Raw genomic sequence first — 18,297 nt, 5'->3', positions numbered from 1 at the left:
AATGGATAAAAAAAAAAAAAAAAAAAAAAAACCAGACCCATCAATATGCTGCCTATAAGAGACTCCTTTCAGAACTAAAGACACATGTAGATTGAAAATGAAGAGATGGGGACACCTGGGTGGCTCAGTGGTTGAGCAATCCCTGAATCCCAGGATCGAGTCCCATGTCAGGCTCCCTGCATGGAACCAGCTTCTCTCTCTGCCTATGTCTCTGCCTCTTTCTCTCTGTGTCTCTCATGAACAAATAAATAAAATCTTAAAAAAAAAAAAGAAAGTGAAGGATGAAGAAACGTTTATCAGCCTGATATGGGGCTGGATCCCAGGATCCGAGATCATGACCTAAAGCAGAATATTTGAATATTACCAGCAATGAAATTGAATCAGTAATCAAAAATTCCCAACAAACAAAAGTCCAGGGCCAGATGGTTTCATAGGTGAATTATACCAAACATTTAAAGAGGAGTTAATACCTTTTCTTCTCAACTATCTCAAAAAAATAGGAAAAGAAGGAAAACTTCCAAATTCATTCTGTAAGGCATGCTGATACCAAAACCAGACAAAGACTCAACCAAAAAAGAGAACTAGGGGTCAATATCTCTGATGAACATAGATGTAAAAATCCTCAACAAAATATTAGCAAACCTAATTCAACAATATATTTTTAAAAATCATGCACCATGTTCAAGTGGGATTGATTCCCAGGATGCAAAGGTGGCTCAATATTCACAAATCAATTAATGTGATACATCATATCAATAAGAAAAAGGATAAAAACCATATGATCATTTCAATAGATTCGGAAAAAATACTTGACAAAGTACAACATCCATTTATGATAAAAACCTTCAACAAAGTAGGTTCAGAAGGAAAATATCTCAACACAATAAAGGCCATATATGAAAAACTCACAATGACCATCATACTCAATGTGAAAAACTGAGAGCTTTCCCCCTAAGACCAGGAACAAGACAAGAATGTCCACTCTCATCACTTTTATTCAACATAGTACTGGAAGTCCTAGCCGCAGCAATCAGTTTTTGTTAAAAGGAATAAAAGGCATCCAAATTGGTAAGCAAGGAATACAATTTTCACTATTTGCAAATGACATTATAGCCTATATAAAAAACCCTAAAGGCTCCACCAAAACCACTAGAGCTGATAAATAAATTCGGTAAAGTTGCAGGATAAAAAAAATCAATGTATAGATATCCATTGCATTTCTATACATTAATAATAAAACAACAGAAAGAAACTAAGAAAGCAATCCCATTTAGTTGTACCAAAAAGAATAAAATAGGGATCCCTGGGTGGCGCAGCGGTTTGGCGCCTGCCTTTGGCCCAGGGCACAATCCTGGAGACCCGGGATCGACATCGGGCTCCCGGTGCATGGAGCTTGCTTCTCCCTCTGCCTGTGTCTCTGCCTCTCTCTTTCTCTCTCTCTGTGACTATCATAAATAAATAAAAATTTTAAAAAAGATAACATTATAAAAAAAAGAATAAAATACCTAGGAATAAACTTAACCAGAGAGATGAAAGACCTGTACTCTGAAAATTATAAAACATTGATTAAAGAAATTGAAGGTGACACAAACAAATGGAAAGATGCTCATGGACTGGAGAGCAAATATTGTTAAAATGTCCATACTACTGAAAGCGATCTACAGATTTAATGCAATCCCTATCAAAATACCAACAGCATTTTCCCACAGAACTAGAATAAATAATCCTAAATTTGTATAGAACCACAAAAGACCCAGAATAGCCAAAACAGTCTGGGGAAAAAAAAAGCTGGAGGTATCACAATTCCAGATTTCAAGTTATACTACAAAGCTGTAGTAAACAAAACAGTATGATACTGGCACAAAAATAGATACATAGATTAATGGAATAGAATAGACAGCCTAGAAACAAATCCATGATTATATGGTCAATTAATCTTTGACAAAAGAGGCAAGAATATGCAATGGGAGATAGTTTCCTCAACAAATGGTGCTGGGGAAAATGGACAGTGACATGCAAAAGAATGAAACTGGACCATTTTCTTATGCTATACACAAACATAAGCTCAAAATGGATTAAAGATCTAAATGTGAGACCTGAAATCATGAAAATCCTAGAACAGAGCACAGGCAGTAATTGCTCTTACATTGGCCATAGCAATATTTTTCTAGATAGGTCTCCTGAGGCAAGAGAAATACAAGCAAAAATGAACTGTTAGGACTACATCAAAATAAAAAGCTTCTGCAAGGTGACAGAAACAACCAATAAAACTAAAAGATAACCTGCTGAATGGCAGAAGATAATTGCAAATGACATATTCGTTAAAAAGTTAGTATCCAAAATGTATCAAGAACTTTTAAAACTCAGTACCCCAAAAACAAATAATCCAGTTAAAATGGGCAGAAGACATAGATAGTTCTCTAAGAAAGACATACAGATGGCCAACAGACACATGAAAAAATGCTCAACATCACTCATCATCAGGAAAATGCAAATCAACATCACCTCACACCTATCAGAATGGCTAAAATAAAAAACACAAGAAATGGGATCCCTGGGTGACGCAGCAGTTTGGCGCCTGCCTTTGGCCCAGGGCGCGATCCTGGAGACCCGGGATCGAATCCCACATCGGGCTCCCGGTGCATGGAGCCTGCTTCTCCCTCTGCCTATGTCTCTGCCTCTCTCTCTTTCTCTCTCTGTGACTATCATAAATAAATAAAAATTAAAAAAAAAAACACACACACAAGAAACAAGTGTTGGCAAGGATGTAGAGAAAAATGAACTCTTTGGCACTGTTGGTGGGAATGCATATTGACCCAGCCACTGAAAAAACAGTATGGGGTTTCCTCAAAAAGTTAAAAATAAAACTACCCTATGATCCAGTAATCTCACTATCAGGCATTTACCCTCAAAATACAAAAATACTAATTCAAAGTGATACATGCACACCTATGTTTTATTGCAGCATTACTTACAATAGCCATATTATGGAAGCACTCAATTGTCCATCAGCTAAGAGCAGCCCTGGTGGCTCAGCGGTTTAGCACCACCTTCAGCCCAGGGTGTGATCCTAGAGACCCCGGATCAAGTCCCACGTTGGGTTCCCTGCATGAAGCCTGCTTGTGTCTCTGCCTCTCTCTCTCTCTGTGTCTCTCATGAAAAAATAAAATCTTTTTTAAAAATTGTCCATGAACTAATAAACAGATAAAGAAGAAAGAAGAGGTAGTGTGTGTGTGTGTGTGTGTGTGTATATATATATATATATATATATATATATAAAATATAATAATATATATAATATATATTATTCAGCCTTAAAAAAGAATGAAATCTTTTCATTTGCAAGGACATGGATGGATCTAGAGAATATAATCGTTAAGTGAAATAGGTCAGTCAGAGAAAGATAAATACAATATGATTTCACTTATATGTGGAATTTAAGAAACAAAACAAATGAACAAAGGGAAAAAAAGAGAGAGAGAACCAAGAAACAGACTCTTAACTATAGAGAACAAACTGAGAGTTACCCGAGGGAAAGTGGGTGGGGAATGGATGAAATAGGTAAAGTGGATTAAGAGTACACTTATCGGGCAGCCCCAGTGGCTCAGCAGTTTAGCACTGCCTTTAGTCCAGGGCCTCATCCTGGAGACCTGGGATCGAGTCCCATCCATGGGCTCCCTGTATGGAGCCTACTTCTCCCTCTGCCTGTGTCCCTGCCTCTTTCTCTCTCTCTCATTCTCTTTTTGTCTGTCATGAATGAAAAAAAAAAAAAAAAGAGTATACTTATCACGATGAGTAATAAGCAATGTATAGATTGTTGAATCACCTGAAACTAATATAACATTGTATGTTAAGTATACTGGAATTAAAATTTTAAATGTAATAAAAATAATAAATAAAAAGTAAAGACTGACGTCAGTCAGTCAAACCAGGTAACACCTCTGTTCGTAACCTTCCATCTTACTTAGAGTAATACCCCAGCCTTTTTTTTTTTTTTTTTTACCCCAGCCTTTTATAAAAAGCTGATGCCTATGTGATCTGACACTTCCCTACCTTGCCTCTCTGGCATCATCTACTATTAGTGTCCTCGTGTTTTTAGGCTACATGCTGGCATCCTTGTTGTTTCTCAGATACATTAGGTATGCTGTCATCTCAGAGCCTTTATGGTGGCTGGAACACACCTCCTCCAGATAGCCTGCTGGTTAACCCCCTCAGGTCCTCCAAGTTTTTGCTTAGATGGCATCTTCTCAATGAGGCTTAATCTGAAACACCTCAGAGAATATTGGAACCCAAATCCCTTCATATCAGCAATCCCAATTTCCTTACTATCCAAGAAATTGTATTACCTAAAACATTGTATGATTTACTTATATTACTGCTTTCTTCCTTTCTCTGGTCCACCAGAATATAAGCACCACAGAATAGGGTTTGTTTTTTTTTTGTTGTTGTTGTTTTTTGTCTCCTTTGTTTACTGATATAACCCAAACATTACAATAGTGCCGAACACATAGTAGGTGCTCAATAAATACTTTTAAAGCTATATCCCAAAATCATTTATCGTCTTAGTTCTGGTTTTATATTGCAAGTTCCTTCTAGAAATCTCTACCTGAATGTCCCTTTACACACCTTAAACTCAGCATGTCCAAGTCAGAGTCATCTTCCTACAGGGACCAAGGACAAGCCACCCTAAAATGGGCCACTTTGGCATATAGATTATTTTGAGCTGAAATCAATCAAGACCATACAGGCTTGAGAGAAACATTTGCCTTTCTCTTAAATACACAGAAGAATCTAAACTAGGGAGTCTCTCCCAGAATAAGGGTTAATATTAATAGCAGGGATAAATTTTATCTGAGTCACCCATTTGTATGGCAGAGCAAATATCTAATTCCCAAATATCTGCTCTTCTTATCATTCTGAGAGGGGCATTCCTTTCCTCTGAAGCCCCAGACCCCTACCTAGTTCAGGATGACATATAGACCTCATGTTGCCTGACTGTCTTTGGAATTTCTGTGTCTGTGTGGATTCCTTGGGCATGCACTATTACATTTGATTTTCTCCTATTAATCTTTCTCATGTCAATTTGATTCCTAGTCCAGCTAGAATGACCCTTGAAGGGGATAGGAATTTTTACACCCTGACATTCTCTATCAAATTTGTTCCTCCTCCTATTTTCTGAATTTGATTCATAGAATTAATATCCATCCAGTCACCTAGGAGAGAAGCCTCAAAGTCATTCCTCATTCTAAGTTTTGGAACAAATTCCTAGCCCTTTCCTAATGCTGGCAGGCGTTAATTGTATTAATTATGATCCTTTAGCCACAAATACACATATTCTTTTTCTTGCCTCAGCCTCTTGCATTAGTCTTTTGTGGATTATTGTCCATTTTTTAGTGCTTAAGCCTGCTAGGCTGCCATAACAAAAGACCACAAGACTAGGGGGTTTAAACAGCATGAGTTTATTTCTCACAGTTCTGGAGGCTGGAAATCCAAACTCAAGGGTTGGCTTCTCCTGAGGCCCTTCTCCTTGGCTTGTAGACACTTTTATCTGTGTCCTCACCTGGCCTTTCCTCTACATGTGCACACTCCTGGGGTATCTTCCTCTTCCCATGAGGACATCAGTCCTGTTGGATTAGGGTCAAACCCTTATGACTTCATTTAACCTAAATTACTCCCTCAAAGTCCTCATCTCCAAATACAGTCACAGTGAGGGGCTAGGACTTCAACATATGAATTTTGGGAGATATAATTCTGTCCCTAACAGTCAGGCATCATGTTTTTCCCTCATTATGTGATTCATTCTTTGTCCTTTAGAATTACTTCTGTCAAAAAAGTTCATTCCTTGTGCACATGCAAGGTTTGTTCTTTTCTTTCTCCTTCGCATTTTTTTCCAAATCATCTTCACTCTTCACTCATTTTCCAATCATCAGCCTTTATCAAAAGCAAATGTTATTAAAAGTTTATCAATATTAAAAACTATTAAACCTATTAAAATTGTTTTTTCAGCTCTTTCACAGCTTCTGCATTTATCAGGTAGATAGAATTAGTGTTTGTATAACATTTTTAAAATAGAGAAAAATAGCTCTTTTAGGTTTTGATCCCCAATTTCAGCGTGTAGGTAGTGGGAGGAGTGGGGGTCTCCCAACACAAGAAAACAATGCTCTGGACAGCAGCTAAGTTTCTACAATTCAGCTCAATTCTGACACTATCTACCCAGAGATAGCATCAGATTCCATAGGTTAAGGGTTCAGTCCTACAAGACTCTCCCACGAACTTCAGATACCAATCACAAACCCAAGTTATCACCTGTGCCTCTGACCAGCCATAAATGACAGGTTCCTACAACCTCCCTCTTGAGTTTAATAATTTGCTAGAGCAGCTCACAGATCTCAGAAACAATTTACTAGATCACTCAGGATGCAATTCAGGAACAGCCAGAAGGAAGAGATGCATAGGGCACAGCATGGAGAAAGAACACAGAGCTTCCATGCCCTCCCCATGCATGCCTCTCTCCCCAAATCTCCATAGGTTCACCAACCTGGGAGCTCTTTGAACCCGGTCCTTTTGAGTTTTTACAAAAGACTTCATGACATAGGCATGACTGATGAAATTTCGGCCATTTGCAATTGATTTAACTTCCAGCCCATCTCCCTTCATTAGAGGTGGGAGTGAGGAGAAATGGAAGTAAAAGTTCCAACCTTCTAATCCTAGGGTTGGATCTCCTGGCTACCAGCCCCATCCCTAGGTGAGGTCTAAAAATCACCTTATTAACATAACAGAAGACAAATTTTCGTTGTTCTTTTCCTTACTTAGGAAATTCCAAGGGTCTAGGGAACTCTGAGCCAGAAATATGGATGAAGACCAAATATTTATTTATCATAAATCATAATATCACAACAGCCAACACTCAAAAAAAATGCACATCCCTAAATTATTAATATGATTGCTAATGCCACCTGCTGGTGGCAACAGAAACATGTTTTCAGCTGGGATAATAACTTGCTCAGATCTACCAAAGTATATATGTGGAACATTTAAAGTAAAGGAACCTCCATATTATCTTTCTTGACCTTCTGTCTTCCTTCTTTCTGTATTAGTCAAGACTCCAACAAGAGGGTTAAATGAAGAGAAGTCAATTAGGGGACTGAATAGTGAGCTGTGAGCAGGAATAACAAGAACAAAGGATGGTGAAACACTGGGGGACTACCAACAAAGGGAAGCTATTACCAGTCTTGGAACTGAAGAGGCAACGTGGGACCAGAGAGAGGCCATAATCTGGAAAGACCTGGAGAGGGACTGGCTATAAGAGCTGTAGTCATAGAGTAGGGGAAACATAGTTTGAAGCTGAGAAAGTAGAGGGAATAAATACCCCAACCTCTCTTTTCTACTATCTGTCTTCCTGAAGCCAGAGGAACAAAGAAAGTCAAGTAAGGCGATCATAGAGGTCAGGCAGAGAAGGTAAGGGTGGAGAATGGGCTTGGAAGGTTGACTGGTAAATAACCAGCATACCCTTCCTTCACAAAATGAAATGTCTTCTCCTTTGATTTATAAATCTGTGTGCGTATATGTATATATTTGCATATTAATCCCAGATTGAGTTCTTAGACGTCTCATTCATGGTTGTAAGTTTTCCAATATCCATATATATACAGGAGGAACTCCAGAAATAAACATTTTTACATAAATAAATGAATGAATGAATACTTATTATCTGTCCGCTGGCTTAAAAACCTTGCTGTAGGGATCCCTGGGTGGCTCAGTAGTTTAGCGCCTTCCTTCGGCCCAGGGCATGATCCTGAAGACTTAGGATGGAGTTCCATATCAGGCTCCCTGCATGGAGCCTACTTCTCTCACTGCCTGTGTCTTTGCCTCTCTCTCTTTCTGTATTTGTGTCTCTCATGAATAAATAAATAAAATCTTAAAAAAAAAAAAACTTGCTGTGTGTAAAAAGGGCAAATGTACCATGTTTTATCTTATGTCTTAATGCCCAGTGAATTGCATCTGGTTCCTGAATACAATAAGGCAAACACGATAGTTCTTCCTGATCCCCACCTGTAAGTTTATGTGAGCAATAAATTTAAATAGATTCTAAGAGAGTTTCCCCCGTGGTTTGGCTTTTAAAAACAAAATTTGCTGCATATTTTTTTAAAATAAGACTAGCTCTCTTATCTTTGCTTCTAGATTTACAAATTTACACTTTTGAATGGAAATGATGAATTGAATTTATTTTCAAAAGAAGCACTAAAGTCAATACTTAAAGCATTCAAATGGAGTCTCAAAGCTGGACTTTAATAACTAAACAGCTTGTTGAAGGCCAGCAGATGAAAAGTCTCCAAGATACTACAGATTGATTAGCGAGCACTATGAAAGCCAAAATCTATGTCCCTACCCAACACACAGAAATTATGTTTATGGTGACTGATATTCTTTTGTTCTGACTATTATACCTGTCAATATCTGAGCTGTGGAAGTTCTCTGAAATGACATTTGAGATAAATATGCAAGTGTATTCATCACTTGCTATCTAATTACTATAGTTGGCTTAATGACAAGGTTGCATCAGCTTTTCAGTAGTATGGCAATAGTAGAGCAGATAGTTCTCCAAATGTCATATTCCTTTTTCATGCCCAACCAGGGAAAAGACAGCATGGTGGAGATTGTTTTCTTGTATTTTGTTGTTCTAGAAAAGGAATGTTTATAAGCTATCAGACATTTTTGAGGGCACATATAACACAAAAGAGACATTTTGCTGGAAAATGTACATTCTGCTTGGTTATTGTTGTTAACTGCATTGTTCAGCAAATGTTCCACTATACTGAGTTTCAGGCATCAGTTGAATTATATTATGGTGAAATTTGTGATTAAGGTAAGCTAACTCAAAATGACAAGCCAAGGGCTTTTAAAATCCACATTTCAATGAAATCTGGCAGCACAAAAACAGCTGCTCTAAGTCTGCTCCTCTAATATTTCAAAGGAAGAATAGCAATGGATTTCTGATACCATATGTGCCAACTGCAGAAATTCTAGAACAGCCTGAGAGACCTGGGTGAAAGGTCACACTCTACCTTATACAGATGGCATGTTTAATTATTAAAGAGCAATTTTAATCATTTAATCATTCCAGACCCTGAAATGAAAGGTCTTCTCGGGTATCTTGAAGCTTGCTGCAACCTAAACTCTGCTGTCTATAGAAGAGCCAGTAAATAGCATATGTGATTTCATATCCTAACTTGATTTATATTTTCATGTGAGTTAATTTTGTTTTGCAGGCTCTGAAAGGTACTTTGTAGAAAAAAAAAAAAAACTGAAGGTCATGTCTTTGGCAGAGAATTTGTCTACCCCTTGCAGGCAAATTAAATCTAAATCTTTGCTTCAGACTTAAATCAGACTCAATCCTCAGCAGGATGGCTAAGTGGCCCCTTTTTTCAGCAGAACTGTTTGCAGCTCTGCTGGAAAATTGTGCATCTAGCTTCAGAAAGTTTTATGTGAAAATCTCCTTAGCTCTTGTTAATTACAAAAATAAATAAATAAACAACCCCAGCAAAGTGTCTGATACCGAGTGTTCAGTAAATGTTAGGCCCTTCCTTCATCCTCTCAGCAAATGCATACATGCACACATTCACACACATATTGGAGTTCAAATTTATATAATTTGGTGAGCATCATGGAATAAAGTCAAGGATAATTCTACCAAAGGACAAAATCAAATGCAAATCTTGGAATTAGTTTTTTTTTTAAAGATTTTTACTTATTTATTCATGACAGACAGAAAGAGAGAGAAAGGCAGAGACACAGGCAGAGGCAGAAGCAGGCTCCATGCAGGGAGCCTGATGTGGGACTCGATCCCGGGTCTCCAGGATCACACCCTGGGCTGAAGGCAGCGCTAAACTGCTGGGCCACCTGGGTTGCCCAGTATGTTTGTTAAAATAAGAAAATTCTGTAACTAAGCCAATAATATTAGCAAATATTTATTGATAACTTATATGTCAGGCACTGTACTAAGCTCTTTACATGTTAATATTCATAATAGTTCAGATGGAAAAGTGCTATAATAACCTCCATTTTACAAATGAGGAAACTGAGGTACAGAGAAGTTAAGAGACCCGTGAGTTCATATAGCTTATTAACAGAGCCAGGATGCCAAACTAAGTCACTGAAAGTTCAAAACCCATGATTATGTCAATATCCTCCAGCTAAAGACCACCAGGAATACACCTGAAGTTGAACACATTGGGTATATTTCTTAGTACAGAGCAGGAAGATGCACAACATGGGAAAATGTGGGGGATCTCAGTAAGAGGGTATCTGAAATGAGTTATTAAAGGATTTGACCTTGTGTTTGAGGAAGGGCTTAAAGAAGTGAGACTTTCCTCTGGATTGCATACTCTCAGGAAATGAGGGTAATACTATGATTGGGTATCTTTATAAATCTTACAAAGGAAAAGGGAAGACTGGAGACCTATAAGTTATTGGCTATTAGCAGCAACGGTAACTCAGGTTAGCTAGGATAGGGATATAGAGGGTCACCAGAAAGTAGTAGAAGAATCAGATTTGAATTGAGGTGGTCCCACTGGGTGTTATTCTGTATGTTGGCAAATTGAACACCAATAAAAAATAAATTTATTATTAAAAAAAAATGAATTGAGGTGGTCCATTCCGGAGGCTGTAGAGGCAAAGACAACAGGAGCAGCAATAGAAGCAAAACAAGGACAATGGGAGAGATGTTTTAGGGAGAAACTTCCTTGGCTGTGTAGTCGAGTTGAGGCATCAAAGAGGGAGACAGGCACCACAGAACTCCCTTAGGAGAGCTAGCTAACTGCTCTAAGAACAGTCTGAAGTTTAAAAAAAAAAAAAAAAAAAGTCCCTTTAGAGGGCTTTTTTGCTTTCCTGGAAGGCATCTAGCTCAGCCTACCCATAAGTGACCACCAAGCAGACTCTTATCAGTTTTAAAAGCTTTAGCCTCAGGGCACCTGGGTGGTTCAGTCGGTTAAGCATCTGACTCTTGATTTCAGCTCAGGTCAGGATCAAGGGATTGAGGCCCTGGGTTGGGCTCTACACTCAGCACAGAGTCTGCTTGTCCCTCCCCCTCTGCTCCTCCACCCATTGGCATGCTTTTTCTCTTTAAGATAGATAGATAGATAGATAGATAGATAGATAGATAGATAGATGATAGATAGATAGATAGATAGATAGATAGATAGATAGATAATCTTTAAAAGGCTTAGGCCCATTTTTTTCATGTCTGTGATACAGCTACTTTCTTCAAGAGGACTCAGGTCCATGCTAGCAGGCTGATGTCTTCAGTGGACTTGATGGAGGCTCCCCTCCATGCATCCTTAGGACCACTTTCGGAGGAGTGATCTCCTTCTGGGGTCTGAGACCTCTTTAATGCCACTACCAAGAGACTCTGCCAGGAGACTGATGCTTTGGGCTTTGATAAAAGCATGTGACAGAGGAATGAAATGAGTATCTATTGTGTCCTCCTGTACAGCAATTCTCCCCTTTACTTGGAAAAGGAAATTCTGATTTCCTTTGGGAAATCCCTTTCCCTAGCACATATAGTCTTAGAAGGACATGAAAATGGAGGTACCCTCCCTGCTACCATTCCTCAGTCCACCAGAAACACATACCAAGGAGGTGCCACACAGCATGAGTCAGGAAATCAGTCTCTTCCAGGAGTCTGAATCTTGAGTGGAGTAACACAGACACGAATATGTGTAGAGCTGACAAGGGCAGGTCTCTGCAGATACTATCTACTAATTTCTTTCCCTTAATGAACTGACCTACTAGAATATTTCTCATAACTTTTTGCCCAAGTTTGTCAATTCCTATTATTTGTATTCAAAGAAGCCTAACTGACACATAAAGTTTGATAATGTCTTCTATTGAGCAAAGTTTTGGAAAAATGTCCTTTAACGATGTCAGTTCAAAATGTGAAAAGCACTGGTTCCCAGTTCACATGGAAACCAGAGTATGCTTTCCCAGGAGACTTGCTTTATTAAGACTACTGGTCTTGGGTGGCTTAGTAGTTTAGCACTGCCTTCACCTTCAGCCCAGGACATGATCCTGGAGACCCTGGATCGAGTCCCACGTTGGGCTCCCTACATGGTTCCTGCTTCTCCCTCTGCCTGTGTCTCTGCCTGTGTCTCTGCCTCTCTCTCTCTTTCTCTCTCTCTCTCTTTCTCTCTGTCTCTCATGAATAAATAAATAAAATCTTAAAAAAAAAAAAAAAAAAGACTACTGGTCTTTTGCCCAGTACTGATAGGTGGCCAGAATAAATGCCCACAAAGACAGTGGATCTTTGACCTTGATTTTTGTTATCTGACTCTAACTTTTCTTCTTGATGGGAACAGATGATGTTGAATTCACATCTCATCAGCTACTTGTTTTATTAAAAAACAAAAAGAGAACATCTTTATTTCAATTTACAGAGAAATCTGAAAAGGAGCTTCTTAAATCTAAAGACTATTTCTCCAAAAGTGCGCTGTTCTATAAAATCTTAGATAATGATAAGTGGGATAATACACTCTTCTTGAAATAAAAGTGATTCATATGCTTCCAGTTTTTGAAGCTTGTAGCGCTCCAGTTGAAGTCACACCAAGCAATCCTCTGAGAATAAAGCCTTAGGGTAACAGCAAGAAAAGAACATGGTTATAACTACACCTTTTAAAAAACATGCAGAATGGGGGAAATAAGGCATTTCCTGAATATCTGCATTTGAATATATGCTTGTAGATACTGGAGAATTATTTTATTTTAGAAATCAGATATCCTGGGAGCTTTTTATTCTGTAAAGTAGCAGGTCACTGAGAAATACGATCACTTAAAAATGCTTTCTTGTAGTTATTTTCAGATGATTGCTCACATGGGAAATCCAAGAGACTCTACAAGCTATTAAAACTAATAAACGAGTTCAGAAAGTTTCCTTGATCCCAAACCAATAGTGTTCTCATATACTAGTTATGATCAATTAGAAAATGTAACTGAAATGAAGATCCCATCCACAGTATTACAAAAACTAAAGGTATAAATCTATTAGCTTACAATATCAACATAAATCCCAAAACAGCACTATGTATAAAAAACCAAATTAAATAATGGTAATATAAGATATTTATATAAATGATAAAATTTACCTTTTTATATAAATACCAAAAAATCTTATATTTAGAACATGTAAATGCAAAAGAACTATATAAATATTTATGGATTAATATACAAAATTTAGGTTTCTGGTTTTATCTCTAGGTAATGCAAGAAAAGAATGGGATTAGAAAAACACTGGGACTTTATTGCTGAGAAAATTCTGAAGCAAACACGGCAAAATGTTAAGATGTATCATAGGTGAGTTATTATTACCCTCTTTAAAAGACCATAATTATTCTCTATAACTTTATATTTCATAACAAAATGTTTAAAATACTATTTTAACTGTGAGGAACAGAACATTTTTCTTTTTGTTCTCTTGTGCCAAGTGGAGAATTTGAGAATGAAATAAAAATCAATCTGAATGTGTGAATGGGTTTGTTGTTCTCAGAAACGTGAAGTTACCAATTAGCCAGACACAAAGTTATGCATGAGACAACTCAGAACCTATATGACCAAAGTCCATGCTCTTTAAATAAACATCCTTCTACACTTCCTCTTATGGAAGAACTTCTCCCTCAAGTTTTTATAAAACAGAGGTGGTAATACTGGCTCTGGAGGGGAAATGTCCTGAATCTTGGTGTCAATTTTACCACTACTAGGTGACCTTGGAGAAGTTACTTTCTCATGTCTTCATTTGTAAAATGTGGGTATTCAGTTTCACTTTCTCCCTGGCTTGTTATGCAGAGGAATGAAGTAACATATATATACAAAACCGATGACTGTTACAGAAATGTTAGAGGATTCTATGTACAGTTTTCACTGATTTCTGGATTGAATTTCAGGAAAAGCCAAATATAATTGTCGGGAAGTGTAAATAGAATCACATTTTGGAGAAAAGGAGTAGACTTTACCTAACATTAAAAGTCTTTCTATCAGGAAAATGATAATTTGCAAAGAGGACTTAATCTTGTGGATTATCTTTGGAAGAAAATGTACAGAGGTGTTTGTTATTTTAGCACTTTTCCCCTAAGTTACTAGAGAACTTTATTTGAAGAACATCATTCTTCTCTTATCAGACTAAGATATTTGATAGAAATTAAGATCCCTTAGGTTATTATTGTTGGGATAAAGGCTAGCCTCTGAAATTTAATTGGAAAAAGAATGTCAGCTATTTCCTTATTTTTATCCACAGATGTAGAAAGGCAAAGGTTAAAAGCAAGAACTCAGTAGTTCCACTGGGTTTGAATCCAGATTTTGCCACTTATAATTGGATGCCAAATAATTTAACTTCTCTGCTTCAGTCTTTTCCTTATTAAAATGAGGATGATAATGGTACCTACTTTCAGGCTATTGGGCTTTTAGGGAAGACAATCATACCTCCCTCCACAGGTGGACCTAGGTTTTATGGGGCCTGAAGTTTTTATTTTGAAGAGTCTCTTTAAGCACAAGAATTTAACATTATAAATACAAAGTAAGTTATAAAGGTCATAATAGAAAGAGCCCTGAAGCTTAAGCTTTATTAACTTCTTGGTATACCTACCTCTGCTCTCCTCCACTCTCCAGGCCAGGAACCAACGGAGAAAGTAGACACAAAAGTCACAGCTGGAGATCAAAACACAGCCAAGCAATCTCTTATTTACAATTCAAAAATCCAAAAAGTTCTAAAAGCCAAAAGTGTTTTCATAACTCACTTGGCAGAAAGATCCAGTATCATCTGAACTCATTTGGCAGTAAAATCTGATCTGATGTGTTATGGTCTTAATTTATCCCACTCAGTGTGAATATTTGTACCTTTTAGTGCAGAAATAATAATGCTTGACAATGGAGAGTTGTCTCAGAAACCATAAATGAACCATATAACCTTTCTAAAATCCGAAAATTCCTAAAGTTTGAAACCCACCCACCTGGTCCCAGGAGTTTCAGATAAGGGATTGTGGACAGTGTCATGTTTATTACTGACAAAGCTGAATTGAAGAATCCAACAGAACTCCAGAAATACTAGGGCAGAGCTCTCCAGAGCAAGCTTAGTATGCAGAGGGACAGAGAAACCCACCCCCCACTTTCCTGGCCAGGAGCACAAGCCTCCCCGGGGAAGGAGCTCCAGTTGCCTTTCTTTCTCTCAAATTTACCAATTCTCCCAAACTTGTCAAGAGGAGGGAGACATTACTACGGAGGCAGATTTGAGAAGCTCAAAGAACTACTCCCAAATGTTTCCCTCCTAGGGAGTCACGGAGAAACATGGGAAGCAAGAATAAATGTTCCCCCACTAACAATGGGGTAATTTTGAAGATTAATAGAACCAGGACTTAAAGAGTTTAGCTTTGTTCCTGACCCACAGGAAGCCCCAGGCCTATTGTCACAGGTAAACCTCCTGCACCTGAGTTAATTTCCCTCTGGGCTCAATCTCAGGACGATGTGACCCTTTCCAACTCTAGTCTCTTTCTTGGAGGGAGGTGGGGGTTAAGGGAGCTGCTTAGAAAAGTCAGTATCACCCTCAAGAAGAGTGCCGGTCCTTAAGGGCTAGATATCATGTTATCACTCTTTGTTCTGATTTCTTTGCTCATTTATTTTACATTTTACGTTATCTGGCTGCATTTTATTTATCTTTAAACTTTGTGAATTTTTTAAAAAAGATTTCATTTATTTATTTATTCATGAGAGACATAGAGAGAGAAGCAGAGAGACAGACAGAGGGAGAAGCAGGCTCCTTGCAGGGAGCCTGATGCAGGACTCCATCCCAGGATCAGGATCACGCCCTGAGCCAAAGGCAAACGCTCAACTGCTGAGTCACCCAGGCATCCCAAACTTTGTGAATTTTTACTAACTACTTTAAATAATTTCTGGAACAGAGTGAGTATGATTATATAAATAATTTTTAAGTAATTCAGAGAACAACAGAAGTGTTCACTACTTATTCCACATAAGATATAGATGAAATTAGCCAAGTATGGAGGAGAAATTCAAGGATTAAGGGTCTTGCATGACTGAAATTTGGTGGAAGAAATAACATTCATGTCAGATATTTTTGTATCCAATTATCTTCTGGCTCCATGAAACAGAAATTTCTCCTTTTAAATATATTTTTTTTTCCTTTTAAATATATTAATGGAGTATATCATCTTATTTTATAAGAAACGTCTGATAAATCAAACTTTTAAAGAATGAAATAGGTCAGTGGAGTGGGGAACAGAGAGAAGGGCAGTGCTAGGCCTTTGGATGAATAAAACAAACTATACGAAATCATACTTAAAGTACATTATGGAAATTTATATGCAGGAATTAGTTTTTATAATTTTTTTACTTTTTATAAGCATAAAGTATTACATATGCATTATAGATGGATTAAAAATAGAAATTAATATGAAAGAAAACAAAAAAAGCTACCCAAATCCTTCAACTCCAAGATCATTAACAATTAGGTGCATCTCTATCCAATCTTTTTTGTTTGCATAGACATTCTTCTATTTTCTAAAGTGGGATCATATTTTACTTATCATTTTACAATTTGTCTTTTCAGCTAATTATAGATCCTAATTATCTTCCCATTGTAGTAAATACTCCATTAAAATAATTCAGATAGCATAATATATATTCATAGCGATATGTTCAAATAGTAGAGAATTGTACAGAAACAAAATCAAAATTCTGCTCATCTTGCTAATATCTCATTTTAAATATGACATAAAACTAAAATTGTAAAAGGAAAAATTGTTATACTGACTACATAAAAATGTAAAACATTGCAAAGTAGAAAACAATCACAAAGACTAAACAATGACAAAACAGAAAAATGTTTCCAATGCAAATGACAGATAAATGACTAATTTCCTCAATATGCAAAAACCTTTTACACACATGCACACACAAAACATGCTCAAGAACCAGTAAATTTCTAAAAATGCGATAGATATGTGGATTGGCACCTCACTAATAACTGCAAGTGGCCAAACAAAATAAAAAACAAAAGAAATAAAAAGAAAAAAAAAGCCATAAAAGGAAAAACTGCCCCATTTATAAATAAGTTATAAATAAAACAAAAATGAACACGTTTGACAGGATACATTGTTGAGATGATATGAAGAATTATTCTCATAGTGGAACTATACATTTAAATAGTAAATTGAAATTATTAACATTCTAAATACATACATCCTTTCACTCAGGAATTCCACTACTTGGTCTTTGTCCCTTATGATTAAGTATGCAAAGATATTTGTTTCAGCATTGTATGAATGACAAGATCCCATATTAAATGAATTTAAGGAAAATAAGCATGTGAAACTGGAATTACTGATTTTAACCACTAGATGTCACAATTGTTGCACAAAAATTAAACTATAGCCAGATCAATAGAATTTGAAGATTGGAAAAACTTTCCATATATAGTCATTCACTTTAAAATAATTGGTACTTATAAATGCTTCTCAGTGCAACTCTAAAGCAACTGTCTTGCATATCACAAAGTACTTTACTAAATAGAGCATTTCATAAAGTGATTTTCAATTATCTTTTTTTAAAAGACTGTTATTTATTTGACAGAGAGATAGAGCAAGAGAGCATAAGCAGGGGGAATGGCAGAGGGAAGGGAGAAGCATGCTCTCCACTGAGCAGGGAGCCCCATGCAGGGCTCAATCCCAGGACCCTGGGATCATGACCTAAGCCAAAGGCAAATGCTTAATGGACTGAGCTACCCAGGCAACCCTTCACATTATCTTTTACAAAACATGTTTCCCATAAAGAAGTCTTGGCAAGGTTTCAGATGCTTGATCAGGCTTAAGCTTAAAATGCACTAAAATTGGGTAGGTTCACGTGATCCAATTTGCACATTTCTAGGAGAAACTCAGGCTTCCAAGAATCTTACTTCTAACATGAATAATACCTAAAATTCCACTATTGCAGATTAATTTTGAGCAATTCAAGAGTTTCCAATCTTTAAGAGTAGCATATTAACTGTAAAATACCTCTGGATGGAGTGATCCTTCAAGGACTTACTGTTGAATAGTTTTAAAAATTCCTTGGGTTCGTCTAGGAAAAGAGATGGGTGGGATGACAGCACACTAGAAAGAGGTGCCTCTTAGTCTCGGTTTTGTATGTCTCCTGTATTGTCCTTTAAGCTAACCATGACACAATTCAAGGAGATCTTACTACTGAGAAGTATGAATACATAGGGAAACCTAAGACCTTAGACAACATTCAGCTTATCAAAAT

At 37.2% G+C, this 18,297-nt stretch overlaps 1 protein-coding gene and 1 long non-coding RNA gene across 2 annotated transcripts in view; one reads left to right on the top strand and one right to left on the bottom strand.

The window, feature by feature from the left end:
- CDK14 (cyclin dependent kinase 14) overlaps positions 1 to 18,297 on the bottom strand; it is a 722,297-nt gene that overhangs the window by 682,395 nt on the left and 21,605 nt on the right. The window lies entirely within an intron of this gene.
- LOC125752460 (uncharacterized) overlaps positions 1 to 18,297 on the top strand; it is a 42,766-nt gene that overhangs the window by 6,422 nt on the left and 18,047 nt on the right. Inside the window, exon 2 of the long non-coding RNA XR_007401991.1 lies at positions 13,249 to 13,344. This is a non-coding gene — a long non-coding RNA (uncharacterized LOC125752460). The remainder of the gene's footprint in view (positions 1 to 13,248; positions 13,345 to 18,297) is intronic.

Source organism: Canis lupus, chromosome 14 (genome assembly GCF_003254725.2).
Source record: "Canis lupus dingo isolate Sandy chromosome 14, ASM325472v2, whole genome shotgun sequence".
Classification (NCBI taxonomy): Eukaryota; Metazoa; Chordata; class Mammalia; order Carnivora; family Canidae; genus Canis; species Canis lupus.
The sequence above is the reverse complement of the archived record's forward strand: the minus strand, read 5'-3'. Positions and strand labels throughout refer to the sequence as shown.